Below are 15,663 nucleotides of genomic sequence, written 5' to 3' on the forward strand. Positions count from 1 at the left end.
ATGCAGGGATCTCAGGCAGCTTCATAGAAAAGTCACATTTGGATTGGACCTTGAAATTTTTTTTTTTCTTGCTTCTAAAAGGAATACAATGACTGGGCATGGTCGCTCACATTTGTAATACCAACACTTTGGGATGCCAAGGCAGGCAGATCACTTAAGCCCAAGAATTTGAGACAACATGGCAAAACTCCATCTCTACAAAAAACAAACAACAACAAAAAACAAAACAACAAAAAAATCAAAACAAAATATTAACTGGGTGTGTAGCACGTGCCTGTTGTCCCAGCTACTTGGGAGGCTATGGTGGGAGGATCACCTGAACCTAGGGAGGTCAAAGCTCCACTGAGATGTGATTATGCCACTGTGCTCCCACCTCGGCAACAGAGTGAGACCCTGTCTCAAAAAATAAATAAAAGTAACACATACTCACTGTAGAATCTTCAGAACAGATACTGTAAAAGAAATTCTATCACCCCCAAATGGGCCACTGTTAAGATTTTTCTTCCTTTTTTTCTTCCTTTTTTCTTTTCCTTTCCTTTCTCTAGCTCTAGCTCTTCTTCCTTCTCTTTTTTAAGTTTAGCATTGGTGATTTTAGATTGTTTTTAGCCTACTTTTTTCATTGAGTATTATATTGTAAGCATTTTGAAGAACAGAGGTGATTCTTTTAAAAATATTATTTATTAATAAATACTAATTTATTTATTAAAATTAAATGAATAAATGAATAAATTAACTAATACAGGTTTGGTAGAAAAGTTAGAAAATACAATTTTTCAAATGGAATAAAATAAGCAAAAAGAAAAAAGTTCACCTGTTACCTCAGCAAGCAGAGACGATCACTCTATATATATTGTTGTATAGCCTTCCAGGGTTTTTCTATGCACATAGATATAGTGCCTGGCACACAGTAGACACTCAATAAATATCTGTCAAATGAAAGAATGAGTACAAATAAAAAATATATACACATTTACAAAAATGGAAATTATACCAAACATTGAGTTTTTAAAACATTTTTTTCACTTAAGATACCATTTCCTATCCTGATTATGTCAGTAAGCACAGATCTACACCACTACTGTTGATACTTGGTTAACTCTGCCAGAAATTGTTATCTAACTGGTTATTGCTGGACATTCAGACTGGTTGGTGGAGAGGAGATTGACAGATGGAGATGGGGCCTGAGCTGAGACTTCTCAGTGGAGGGAGAACGTGGTCAACGGCACAGAAGTGGGAAGTGCAGACTGAGTTCAAGAAACAAAGAACTATAGTTTCACTGAATGATAGAAATAATCATCAGGCTATATGATTAATTAAAAGGCAGACTAGGGTCATCATATGAAGATCTTGGTGTTAACACAACCGTAATTACTATCTGTCAACATTTATAATAGGTTACAAATTACAATTTATTTAGCACAGAACATTTCTGATCCTTACCACAATCTTGTGAGGTACTTAAGGAAGGCACCAATTTCTTGGTGTGCTTATTGGTACAATTTATTAATAGTACCAATGTAAAATACATATTCTTGCTATTTATACTACATGGTGTTATACATCAAAGGAAAGGATACACAAAGAAACTTACCTGGCCTTAAGTCACCTAGAGCCTATTTAACCAAGTGAGACTAACCTATCTAAAACGACACTATACCTCAAAACATTTGCATGATCTAGACTAAACTACATGGCAGAATGAAGAATAAGCCCAGTTCAGAGACACACACACATACACAGTGCATACATGCATGAAGGAGAGAAGGAAACAAGGAAGGAAAGAAGAAAGGAAAGTAGAACGGTGGAGAAATCAATGAGGCCAGAAGAGATCAGGTAAGGCTTAATTTAATAAAGAGATAGGACCTGAACTGTGTCTAACAATAGGTAATATTTGATTGGAGGAGAGGGAAGACTTTCCTTGTACTGGGAACAGTACTGACAGCCTAGTTGCTAACACTTTGTGGTGGATTGGTCCACTCAATATTTGTTGCCACCTCTTTTTAGCCCAGTTCTATAAAGGATAGAAAGTTGAAAACTACATTTCCCACACTCCCTTGCAGCTAGAGTTCTAGATATAATTTAGATTCCACCAATGGGAGAGTGGTGGTGGCCAGAGCAAGGCATCCACTTTGCTGGTACCATTCTAGCAGGTGCAGCAGCAGCAGGTAGCCCTGGTGCCAACAGTTGTGGCTATGATTCCTGATCATCAGATCTGGCTCAAGTGATGTGTTTCTGGAGCATGCACTTGAGATAATGGCTTCCTGATTTCCAGAATTCCTGCAGGAGGCACAGATAGCATTTAACCTTAGCAAGCCAGTTGCATGTATTGTTATGCTAATTACTCCTAGAGGCCCAGCCTAGAGAGTGCACTGCCAGTAATTTTAACAAATTTTTAGACACTGAATTCCCTGTATTAAATCTGTTTTCCTCAGCATAAACAGATCTCTGTTAAATGAAACTAAACCCTGACTGATATCCATCCTTAATTTTATTTTTCCCTTAAAAATTGTTTTTATTACTGGAAATTTTAAACATGTGTAAAAGTAGACAATGGTATACTGAACTCCCATATACCAACTTCAATTATCAATTCAGGCCTGTCTTGTTGGATTTTTTATGCCCACCATCACCTGGAATTATTTTGCAGCAGGTCCTTGATATCATATCATCTGTAAATATCTCAGCATGAATTTCTAAAAGGCAAGAAGCCCCTTCTTAAACAATACCATTCCATCACTATCAAACTTAAATAATGACAAAAATTGGGTAGCACTACATATCTTGCCACATACAATTAATTCTAAAACTTGTTATGAATCATCATTGGTTTCTTATTGTGAAGAACTAATATAATCAGACCTCTCTTAGCTCAACTCCTAAGAATCAATTATAAAAGCTAGGTCAGTGATTTTTAGAAAGTATTAATAGACATTTCTCCAGAGAAGACATAAAAATGGCCAACAAGTATGTGAAAAGGTGCTTAACATTATCAACCATCAGGGAAATGCAAATCCATACTGCAATGAGCTATCACCTCACAGCTCTTAGGACAGCCATTATCTAAAGTCAAAAGATAACAAGTTTTGGCAAGGGTATGGAGAAAAGGAAATCTTTGTACAGTGTTGGAGGGAAGGTAATTTGGTGAGCCATTATAGAAAACAGTATGGAGGTTCCTAACAAAATTAAAAGTAGAACTTTACTGGTTTATATGACACAGTAATCTCACTTCTGGATATATACTCAAAGAAAATGAAATCACCACCTCATAAAGACATGTGCACTGAGCCTGGAGAGGTCAACACTCCACTGAGCTGTGATCATGTCACTGTGCTCAGCCTGAGAGTGAAACCCTGTCTCAAAAAATAAATAAAAGTAACACATACTCACTGTAGAATCTTCAGAACAGATATTGTAAAAGAAATTTGCCACCCCCAAATGGGCCACTGTTAAGATTTTTCTTCCTTTTTTTCTTCCTTTTTTCTATTTATTTCCTTTCTCTAGCTCTAGTTCCTCTTCCTTCTCTTCCTTAATTTAGCATTGGTGATTTTAGATTGTTTTTAGCCTACTTTTTTCATTGACTATTATATTGTAAGCATTTTGAAGAACAGAAGTGGTTCTTTGAAAAAATATTATTTCTTGATCTCTGTCATGTTCTGTTCAAAGACGGCCAAATACGAACAGCTCCATTCTGTAGCTCCCAGCGTGAACAAAGTAGAAGACAGGTGATTTCTGCATTTCCAACTGAGGTAACTGGTTCATCTCATTGGGACTGGTTGGACAGTGGATGCAGCCCACGGAGGGTGAGCCGAAGCAGGGTGGGGTGTTGCCTCACACAGGAAGTGCAAGGAGTCTGGCAATTTCCCTTTCCAGGCCAAGGGAAGCCATGACAAGCCAGGACACCCTCACTCAAATACAGTGCTTTTCCAAAGGTCTCAGCAAACAGCACACCAGAAGATTGTATCCTGCACCTGGATCAACAGGTCCCATGCCCACAGACCCTTGCTCACTGCTAACGCAGCAGTCTGAGATTGACCTGCCAGGTAGCAGCCTGGCAGCAGGAGTGGCGTCCACCATTTCTGAGGCTTGAGTAAGTAAACAAAGCAGCCTAGGAAGCTCAAACGGGTGGAGCCCACCACAGTGGAGCAAGGCTTGCTGTCTTTATAGACCCCACCTCTGGGGACAGGGCATAGCTGAAGAAAAGGCAGCAGAGGCCGGGCGCGGTGGCTCAAGCCTGTAATTCCAGCACTTTGGGAGGCCGAGACGGGCGGATCACGAGGTCAGGAGATCGAGACCATCCTGGCTAACCCAGCTGGGTGAGGTGGCGGGTGCCTGTAGTCCCAGCTACTCGGGAGGCTGAGGCAGGAGAATGGCGGGAACCCGAAGGCGGAGCTTGCAGTGAGCTGAGATCCAGGCACTGCACTCCAGTTTGGGTGACAGAGCAAGACTCTGTCTAAAAAAAAAAAAAAAAAAAAAAAAAGAAAAGAAAAGGCAGCAGAAACTTCTGCAGACTTAAACATCCCTGTCTGACAGCTCTGAAGACAGCAGTGGATCTCCAACAATGTTAGAGCTCTGATAACAGACAGACTGCCTCCTCAAGTGAGTCCCTGCCCCTGTGTAGCCTAACTGGGAGACACCTCCCAGTAGGGGCTGACTGACACCTGATACAAGCAGGTGACTCTCTGGGATGAAGCTTCCAGAGGAAGGATCTGGCAGCAATATTTGCTGTTCTGCAATATTTGCTGTTCTGCAGCCTCCGCTGTTGATATCTGGGCAAACAGGGTCTGGAGTGGACCTTCAGCAAACTCCAACAAACCTGTAGGTGAGGGACCTGACTGTTAGAAGGAAAACTAACAAACAAAGGGGAATAGCATCAACATCAACAAAAAGGACATCCACACCAAAACCCCATCTGTAGGTCACCAACATCAAAGAGCAAAGGTAGATAAAACCACAAAGATGGGGAGAAACCACAGCAGAAAAGCTGAAAATTCTAAAAACCAGAGCTCCTCTTCTCCTCCAAAGGACTGCATCTTCTCACCAGCAATGGAACAAAGCTTGATGGAGAATGAGGTTGACAAGATGGCAGAACTAGGCTTCAGAAGATTGGTAATAACAAACTTCTCTGAGCTAAAGGAGGATGTTTGAAGCCATCACAAGGAAGCTAAAAACCTTGAAAAAACATTAGACAAATGGCTAACTAGAATAAACAGTGTAGAGAAGACCTTAAATTACCTGATGGAGCTGAAAATCATGACACAAGAACTACGTGACATATGCACAAGCTTCAATAGCCGATTTGATCAAGTGGAAGAAAGGGTATTAGTGACTGAAGATCAAATTAATGAAATAAAGTGAGAAGAGAAGTTTAGAGAAAAAAGAGTAAAAAGCAATGAACAAAGCCTCCAATACATATGGAACTATGTGAAGAGATCAAATCTACATTTGACTGGTATATGTGAAAGTGATGGGGAAAATGAAACAAAGTCAGAAAACACTCTTTAGGATATTATCCAAGAGAACTTACCCAACTTTGCATGGCAGGCCAACATTCAAATTTAGGAAATACAGAGACCACCACAAAGATACTCCTCGAGAAGAGCAACCCCAAGACACATAATTATCAGATTCACCAAAGTTGAAATGAAGGAAAATATGTTAAGGGCAGCCAGAGAGAAAGGTCATGTTACCCACAAAGGGAAGCCCATCTGACTAACAGCAGATCTCTCAGCAGAAACTCTACAGTCCAGAAAAGAGTGGGGGGCCAATATTCAACATTCTGAAAGAAAAGAATTTTCAACCTAGAATTTCATATCCAGCCAAACTAAGTTTCATAAGTGAAGGAGAAATAAAATCCTTTACAGAGAAGCAAATGCTGAGAGATTTTGTCACCACCAGACCTACCTTACAAGAGCTCCCGAAGGAAGCACTAAACATGGAAAGAAACAACAAGTACCAGCTGCCACAAAAATATGCCAAATTGTAAAGACCATCAATGCTGTGAAGAAACTGCATCAATTAATGAGCAAAATAACCAACTAACATCATAATGACAGGATCAAATTCACACATAACAATATTAGCCTTACATGTAAATGTGCTAAATGCCCCAATTAAAAGACACAGACTGGCAAATTGGATAAAGAGTCAAGACCCATCAGTGTGCTGTATTCAGGAGATCCATCTCACATGCAAAGATACATATAAGCTCAAAATAAAGGGATGGAGGAAGATCTACCAAGCAATTGGAAAGCAAAAAACAAACAAACAAAAAACAAAAAAACTGGGGTTGCAATCCTAGTCTTTGATAAAACAGACTTTAAACCAACAAAGAACAAAAAAGACAAAGAAGGCCATTACATAATTGTAAAGGGATCAATTCACCAAGAAGAGCTAACTATCCTAAATATATATGCACCCAATACAGGAGCACGAAAATTCATAAAGCAAGTCCTTAGAGACCTACAAAGAGACTTAGACTCCACACAACAATAATGGGAAGCTTTAACACCCACTGTCAACAATAGACAGATCAATGAGAACGAAGGTTATCAAGAATATTCAGGACTTGAACTCAGCTCTGCACCAAGCGGACCTAAAAGCATCTACAGAACTCTCCACTCCAAATCAACAGAATATACATTCTTCTCAGCACCACATCACACTTATTCCAAAACTGACCACATAGTTGGAAGTAAAGCACTCGTCAGCAAATGTAAAAGAACAGAAATCACAACGAACTGTCTCTCAGACCACAGTGCAATCAAATTAGAACTCAGAATTATGAAACTCATTCAAAACCACACAACTACATGGAAACTGAACAACCTGCTCCTGAATGACTACTAGGTAAATAACAAAATGAAGGCAGAAATAAATACATTCTTTGAAGCCAATTAGAACAAAGACACAACGTACCAGAATCTCTGAGACACATTTAAAGCAGTGTCTTTAAATTTATAGCACTAAATGCCCACAAGAGACAACAGGAAAGATCTAAAATCGACACCCTAACATCACAATTAAAAGAACTAGAGAAGCAAGAGCAAACAAATTCAAAAGTTAGCAGAAGACAAGAAATAACTAAGATCAGAGCAGAACTGAAGGAGATAGAGACACAGAAAACCCTTCAAAAAATCAATGAATCCAGGAGCTGCTTTTTTGAAAAGATCATCAAAATTGATAGACTGCTAGCAAGATTAATAAAGAAGAAAAGAAAGAAGAATCAAATAGACGCAATAAAAAATGATAAAGGGGATATCCCCACCGATCCCACAGAAGTACAAACTACCATTAGAGAATACTATAAACACCTCTACACAAATAAACTAGAAAATCTAGAAAAAATGGATGAATTCCTGGACACACACACCCTCCCAACACTAAACCAGGAAGAAGTTGAATCTCTGAATGCACCAATAACAGGCTCTGAAATTGAGGCAATAATTAATAGTCTACCAGGTAAAAGAAGTCCAGGACCAGACGGATTCACAGCTGAATTCTACCGGAGGTACAAGGAGGAGCTGGTACCATTGCTTCTGAAATTATTCCAATTAATGGAAAAAGAGGGAAGCCACCCTAACTCATGATGATGAGGCCAGCATCGTCATGATACGACAGCCTGGCAGAGACACAACAACAAAAAAGAGAATTTTAGGCCAATATCCCTGAGGAACATTGATGCGAAAATCCTCAATAAAATACTGGCAAACTGAATCCAGTAGCACATCAAAAAGTTTATCCACCATGATCAACTTGGCTTCATCTCTGGGATGCAAGGCTGGTTCAACATATGCAAATCAATAAACATAATCCATCACATAAACAGAACCAACGACAAAAACCACATGATTACCTCAACAGATGCAGAAAAGGATTCTGACAAAATTCAACAGCGCTTCAGGCTAAAAAACTCTCAATAAACTGGGCATTGATGGAACGTTTCTCAAAATAATAAGAGCTATTTATGACAAACCTACAGCCAATATCATACTGAATGGGTAAAAACTGGAAGCATTCCCTTTAAAAACTGGCACAAGACAGGGATGCCCTCTCTCACCACTCCTATTCAACATAGTGTTGAAGTTCTGGCTAGGGCAATCAGGCAAGAGAAAGAAATAAAGTGTACTCAATTGGAAAAGAGGAAGTCAAATTGTCCCTGTTTGCAGATGATGACTGTGTATTTAGAAAACCCTATCATCTCAGCCCAAAATATCCTTAAGCTGATAAGCAACTTCAGCAAAGTCTCAGGATACAATATCAATGTGCAAAAATCACAACCATTCCCATACACCAATAAATGACAAACAGAGCCAAATCATAAGTGAACTCCCATTCACAATTGCTACAAAGAGAATAAAATACCTAGGAATCCAACTTACAAGGGATGTGAAGGACCTCTTCAAGGAGAACTACAAACCACCAACTTACAAGGGATGTGAAGGACCTCTTCAAGGAGAAATAAAAGAGGACACAAACAAATGGAAGAACATTCCATGCTCATGGACAGGAAGAATCAATATTGTGAAAATGGCCATACTGCCCAAGGTAATGTATAAATTCAATGCCATCCCCATCAAACTACCAATGACTTTCTTCACAGAATTGGAAAAAAAAAAAAAAAAAAAAAAAACTACTTTAAAGTTCATATGGAACCAAAAAAGAGCCCTCATTGCCAAGACAATCCTAAGAAAAAAAGAACAAAGCTGGAGGCATCATGCTACCTGACTTCAAACTATACTACAAGGCTACAGTAAACAAAACAGCATGGGACTGGTACCAAAACAGATATATGGATCAATGGAACAGAACAGAGGCCTCAGAATTAACACCACACATCTATAACCATCTGATCTTTGACAAACCTGACAAAAACAATCAATGGGAAAAGGATTCCCTATTTAATAAATGGTGCTAGGAAAACTGGCTAGTCATATGTAGAAAGCTGAATCTGGATCTCTTCCTTACACGTTATACAAAAATTAATTCAAGATGGATTAAAGACCTAAATGTTAGACCTGAAACCATAAAAACCCTAGAAGAAAACCTAGTTAATACCATTCAGGACATATGCATGGGCAAGGACTTCATGACTAAAACACCAAAAGCAATGGCAACAAAAGCCAAAATAGACAAATGGGATCTCATTAAACTAAAGAGCTTCTGTACAGCCAAAGAAACTACCATCAGAGTGAACAGGCAACCTACAGAATGAGAGAAAATCTTTGCAATCTACCCATCTGACAAAGGGCTCATATCCAGAATCTACAAAGAACGTAAATAAATTTTCAAGAAAAAAGCAAAACCCCAACAAAAAGTGGGCAAAGGATATGAACAGACACTTCTGAAAAGAAGACATTTATGGAGCCAACAGACACATGAAAAAAATGCTCATTATCACTGGTCATCAGAGAAATGCAAATCAAAACCACAATGAGATACCATCTCATGCCAGTTAGAATGGCAATCATTAAAAAGTCAGGAAACCACAGATGCTGGAGAGGATGTGGAGAAATAAGAACACTTTTACACTGTTGATGGGAGTGTAAATTAGTTCAACCATTGTGGAAGACAATGTGACAATTCCTCAAGGATCTAGAACTAGAAATACCATTTGACCCAGCCATCCCATTACTTGGTATATACCCAAAGGATTATAAATCATGCTTATGCACACATATGTTTATTGTGGCACTATTCACAACAGGAAAGACTTGGAACCAACCCAAATGTCCATCAATGATAGACTGGATTAAGAAACTGTGGCACATATACACCATGGAATAGTATGCAGCCATAAAAAAGGATAAGTTCATGTCCTTTGAAGGGAAATGGATGAAGCTGGAAACCATCATTCTGAGCAAACTATCACAAGGACAGAAAACCAAATACTGCATGTTCTCACTCATAGGTGGGAATTGAAAAATGAGAACACTTGGACACAGGGAGGGGAACATCACACACCAGGGCCTGTCATGGGGTGGGGGCCTGGGGGAGGGATAGCATTAGGAGAAATACCCAATGTAAATGATGAGTTAATGGGTGCAGCAAACTAACATGGCACATGTATACTTATGTAACAAACCTGCACGTTGTGCACATGTACCCTAGAACTTAAAGTATAATATACATATTCATTCTTTATTAATAAATAAATGCTAATTTATTTATTAAAAATGAATACATGAATTAATTAACTAATATAGATTTGGTAGAAAAGTTAGAAAATACAATTTTTCAAATGGAATAATACAAGCAAAAAGAAAAAAGTTCACCTGTTATCTCAGCAAGCAGAGACGATCACTGTATATATATTGTTGTATGGTCTTCCATGGTTTTTCTATGCACATAGAAATATTATTTGCATGTGCATTGCAGCATTATTCACAATAGCCAAGATATGGAAACAATCTAAGTGCCCATGGATGTGAATGGATAAGAAACACATGCACATATAAAATAGAATGTTATTCAACCTTAAAAAAGAAGGGGATCCTCTCATTTGCCACAACATGGATGAATCTGTAGGACATAATGGTATGTAAAATAAGCCAGAAACAGAAAGAAAAATACTACAGGATCTCATGTATACATGGTATCTTTTTTTGAAAAAAAAAAAAAAAAAGTAATACACAGGCATAGAGAATAAAACAGGTATTACAAAGAGTTTGGGGAGGAAATATGGAAATGTAGGTCAAAGGATATAAACTTGCAGATATGTAGGATGAATAAGTCTAGGGAGCAAATGAACAACATGAGGACTGTAGTTAATACAGTTTGAGTATTCCTTATCAAAAATGTTTGAGACCAGAGGTGTTACAAGAAAGGGGTCCTGATCTGGATCCCATAAAAGGGTTCTTGGATCTCACGCAAGAAAGAATTCAGGGCAAGCCCAAAGTGCAAAGCAAAAGCAAGATTATTAAGAAAGTAAAGAAATAAAAGAATGGCTACTCCACAGACAGAGCAGCTCCAAGGGCTGCTGGTTGCCCATTTTTATGGTCATTTCTTGATGATATGCTAAACAAAGAGTGGATTGTTCATGCCTCCCCTTTTTAGACCATACAGGGCAACTTCCAGATGTTGCCACGGCACTTGTAAACTATCATGGCACTGGTGGGAGTGGAGCAGTGAGGACGACCAGAGGTCACTCTCATCACCATCTTGGTTTTGGTGAGTTTTAGCCAGCTTCTTTACTGCAACCTGTTTTATCATTAAGGTCTTTATGACCTGTACTTTGTGCTAACGTCCTATCTCATTCTGTGACTTAGAATGCTTTAACCATCTGGAAATGCAGCTCAGTAGCTCAGCCTCATTTTACTCAGCTCCTATTTAAGATGGAGTTGCTCTGGTTCACATGCCTCTGACATTTCCCCCCTTCCTTTTATAACAGAACCCTTAATCCTAAGGGTTGCAGAGGGATGAAGATCCATCTCTAGTAACTTCTTCAGGCTGGATAGGAGTGATGGTATTCCTGCCTAACTATGAAATATCTTGTGTTCAGGGTAGAGAGGAGCTCAGTCAGAAAGCATCAGTATGGTGAAGGACATTGATGACTCTTAAGTTCTGACAAAAAGTGATATTTGGAAGACGAATAAGTGTTCAATTTAAGAAAACGTTGAGTAAGCTTATCCTTATTCCTATACAGAGTGCAATAGCAATGTATTCCACAAGAGTAAAGCAAAATAAGTAAAATTATCTCAAGTAAACTAAATTATAAGGCTTTCCAAATTATAAGGGCAACTGTTGGAACCAAGCTGATATGACGTTGCTAGATGATTCCATTATGTCCAGAATTAGAATATTGATCCAGATTGTTACATTACTCATCTGTTTTGTTTCTTCTGAGCAACAGCTAGAGATCACTGGTTGGTTCACAGGAATAAGCAGGGTTAGCCTAAATTGCAGCAACTAACTTAAAAGCAACTGATGAGACTAGAATTTAATAACAAGTGTAGCATAGCTCTTGAAACACAGTTTCTCTCTCCAGTTTCCCATTTTTTTTACTAAAGACAAGTCATAGTAACACTGATTTGCTTTATTATACTTGGCCTGATTTTTTGTATAAAGTGCAGCAAGAATAATTATTTTTCACATAAGCCTTTTGTAATTTGACTTTGATGGAACTCTGCTCCATAGAAGGAATCTCAGATAAGACTTTTTTAGAACCAAGCCTTGCAATGAGTTTGAACCCTCAAAACACCTATGAGTAGGGTAAATTTCTCTCCTTTTGAGGTCCCAAGGTAACTTGGGACTCCTGGACCTATTAGAAAGTGGCATTCTTACAATAGGTTAGAAACCCTGTACAGGGACTGTGTAGGCAAGTATGAGGCCAGTTCCCCAAAGGGGTTTTATTGGCTTTACAAGTCAAGTTTGATTCCTCAAAGGAAAGCATGCTATTCCAGTCAAAGCCTTGGTAAAATAACCAGTTTCTCCAATCGTGTTCCGTTACAATAGAAAACAGATTCTTCCTGCACTTATGCAAATAACTATATTGCTAAAAGTTAAGAATACTCACAGATAGTTTCCAGATTCTGGAGAAATCAGGTAGAGAGAAACAAATATGCTCCAAATTTTGTTCAGAGGAGTATACTTTACATAATTGCTACAAGCTGTAAATAGCTCAAAAGAAAAGTTTCCTTGACGCTGAAAAACAAAACAAAGAGTCAGCAACATTTTAAGCAAAGTCAAAAGATTACTTTAGTCTTCTATTGTTTCAGTTAATTTAGTTAACTCCTGTTCTGCTTGATATTCATGAACATTTCACCTCTCTATGAGAGTTCTGAAAGTTTTTTCTTCTATTCTAATGTCACAATTTCCAAAGTTATCAGAAGCTTGCATTTTAGTACATCTGTCAAAGTCCTATTGTTGATTATAAAACCATCTTTTAAAGAGGATTAAAACAAGAAAACGATTATCTGTGGATGAAAAAATCTTTTAGAACAGCCACTATTAAAGCCACAATTGACCAGGAAATTTGGGTTACCTCTGTGCAGACAATAATTTCATGTAACAATTATAATTATTAATAGCATACACTAAGTTGTATCAGAATTGTAGAAGTTTCCCATTATTTTGGAACACATACCAGTAACATATTCATATGAATATAGCCCAAAGAAAACCAAACACCATTTTGTATTTGATAATGCTTCCTACATAACTCTTATACCAAAAAAGCCAAATGTCTCTGTTGCATTAGTGTATTATTGATGTCAAACCTAACTCTTAATGAAATCTTATAGATAAAGTATTTCATCTTAATCAGTTTGACCATACGGTAAGATTTTCATAAACCTTTTATAAGCCTTTACAAATTTTTGTTAAAGAGCACAGCATGAGATGGTTTTTCCTCTAAGAAAAACCTGTTGTGCTTTTATTCCAATGTTTAACTTATGGAAAAACTGAATAATAATACCCCTTTAGTTTTAGCCAATGTCCACATACAGAATCTTTTTTTACAAGATTCGTTTTTTACACACTTTCCATAACTTGCTTAAACCTTCGGCTTTATTCTATCTAACTTAAAACAATTCTTTAATCCTTTAATTTGGCCAAGAAAAATCCACATTCCCATACGTTCTTATAATCTTTCACCAAAAACACATTTCACTTTTCTTACACACTTTGCATGTAGAACTGTTTTTTCAGTAGTCTTAATTATATGTTACAATGCTAACTCTTTTACTTTTGATGAAAACTTTGGTAAGTTTGGGATTTTAATTATGTACTAGGTGTGCAGCCTAGGACAACACACAGAAATGCAGATAAGGGCTGACTTTTTTCAGCATAGCTACGGTGTGTGGCTAACTCCACATGTCCCTTGCCTTATCTAGAATCTAATGCGCCAAAGTAGCCAAAGTAGGTAAATTGAACAATTTTCAAAAGTCAAAGGGCCAGGTGTGGTGGCTCAGGCCTGTAATCCCAGCACTTTGGGAGGCCGAGGCGGGTGGATCACGAAGTCAGGAGATCGAGACCATCCTGGCTAACATGGTGAAACCCCGTCTCTACTAAAATTACAAAAACTTAGCCATGTGTGGTGGCGGGCGACTGTAGTCCCAGCTACTCGGGAGGCTGAGGCAGGAGAATGGTGTGAACCTGAGAGGCAGAGCTTGCAGTGAGCCGAGATTGCACCACTGCACTCCAGTCTGGGCAACAAGTGAGGCTCCGTCTCAAAAAGAAAGTCAAAGTGGCAGTTTACGACCTTAAGGCATTTAGCAAACTTAATATCTGACCTGCATAAATTAGACAAAATGTCTTAATTTTACCAATAATCTTTAAAACTGTTTTTATTTCCCAAAGATTACTTAAGTCACATGAACTAAAAGGCATTACACTTTTTACTTATGTGACAAAATATTTGATTTAAACTCATTATTATTAAACCAATTAATTAAAGTTCTTTTATATTACACGCACATAATACATATAAATACATAGACAAATAGAAGACAAAGGATGATCCCTTAAGCTGGGAATTCAATCCCGAACCCGGGCTGCCATTGTAATGGCAGAGAACAAGAGAAAGTACTGCCACGTAACCACGTTGCAAGGTCAAGCTCCCAAGGACTGACCAGAAGGAAACCTCATCCAGTTTGCACACACGCACATACACAAAATACATACACAGAGAGAGAGAGAGAGAGAGAGAGACCAGAAGTCTGGCTGGTAAGAAATTCTTACCCTTTTGCCAGCATGCCAGGCTCCTGGGTTCCCTCTCCCTGAGACCTAGCTGGCTGCATCACTGCCCTGGGGGCCAAGTGGCAACACAAAGGATAATCATCTTTTTCCATCTGGCCAGAACAAAATATGTGTGACAAAACATAGACACTAGCCACTCTGCTTAACACCCAATATCAAACTGGCAAGGCTCAAACTTGCCCCCATCATTGTTAACCCAACCTCCAACCAAGAGTTTCAACATGTGGTCTTGGGTAAGATGGTCACCCTGAGTAATAGAAAAGATAAGAAAGGGAAAGGAGAGAGAGAAAAACGTTGCCTGTGGCAGGGTGGAGAAGGCAAAATGCTCAGGGAGGCCAGAGAAAGACTCACCCATTGCAGCACCACTGAAAAGTTCAGAAAGTCACTTATCAGTCAAGAAGTGATCTTTTCCAGCAGTCCCATCAGCTCTCAAGTTTCCCCTTTTAGGGAGGAAAAAGCACTCCATGTCCCAAGATTCTGTACATGCCTAATCCTGTCACCCACAGCCATCAGCAGAGACTGCCAGGCAGATTAATCCAAAGGGAATAGCAGTTAACAGGCCATAGTACCAAGCCCATTCTTAGCCGAGGACTTCATGAGAAGGACTTTACTGAGAGGGATTTCTAACACCCTAAATCTTGGAAGGATATCTAACCCTCCAAATTTGGGCCTCTAACCCATTATGGTCAAGTGTCCTTGCTTTTTTATCAAGAGGACCCTTTAACCATCTCTGTCTTAGGAGAAACTCTAACTCTCCTAAGTTGGGCCTCTAACCCAATCCCATTCTTTACCCAGGTACCCCATCACTTACCCAAAGTCGGCTGATCAGTCTATTGCCTTTGGGTTGGGAGGCTTCTTCAGTATTGTACCTTCAGGGTTTGGCAGAAAAATGTTACCAGACCCCACCACTTACTCAAAGTTAGCTTTTGGGTTGGGTGGTTCCCTCACTGGTTGCTTCTGCGGTGGCCA

At 38.8% G+C, this 15,663-nt stretch overlaps 1 protein-coding gene across 3 annotated transcripts in view; it reads right to left on the reverse strand.

Moving 5' to 3' along the window:
• SLC38A1 (solute carrier family 38 member 1) overlaps positions 1-15,663 on the reverse strand; it is an 85,070-nt gene that overhangs the window by 58,126 nt on the left and 11,281 nt on the right. The window contains exons 2-3 of one of the 3 annotated variants that reach the window (XM_023231181.3): positions 12,512-12,639; positions 812-926 (exon numbers count right to left, since the gene is read on the reverse strand). The gene's annotated coding sequence lies outside the window, so the exon portion shown is untranslated. The remainder of the gene's footprint in view (positions 1-811; positions 927-12,511; positions 12,640-15,663) is intronic. The other 2 variants (XM_023231180.3, XM_023231182.3) reach the window with 2 other exon arrangements.

This window comes from Piliocolobus tephrosceles, chromosome 10, assembly GCF_002776525.5.
Source record: "Piliocolobus tephrosceles isolate RC106 chromosome 10, ASM277652v3, whole genome shotgun sequence".
Taxonomy (NCBI): Eukaryota; Metazoa; Chordata; class Mammalia; order Primates; family Cercopithecidae; genus Piliocolobus; species Piliocolobus tephrosceles.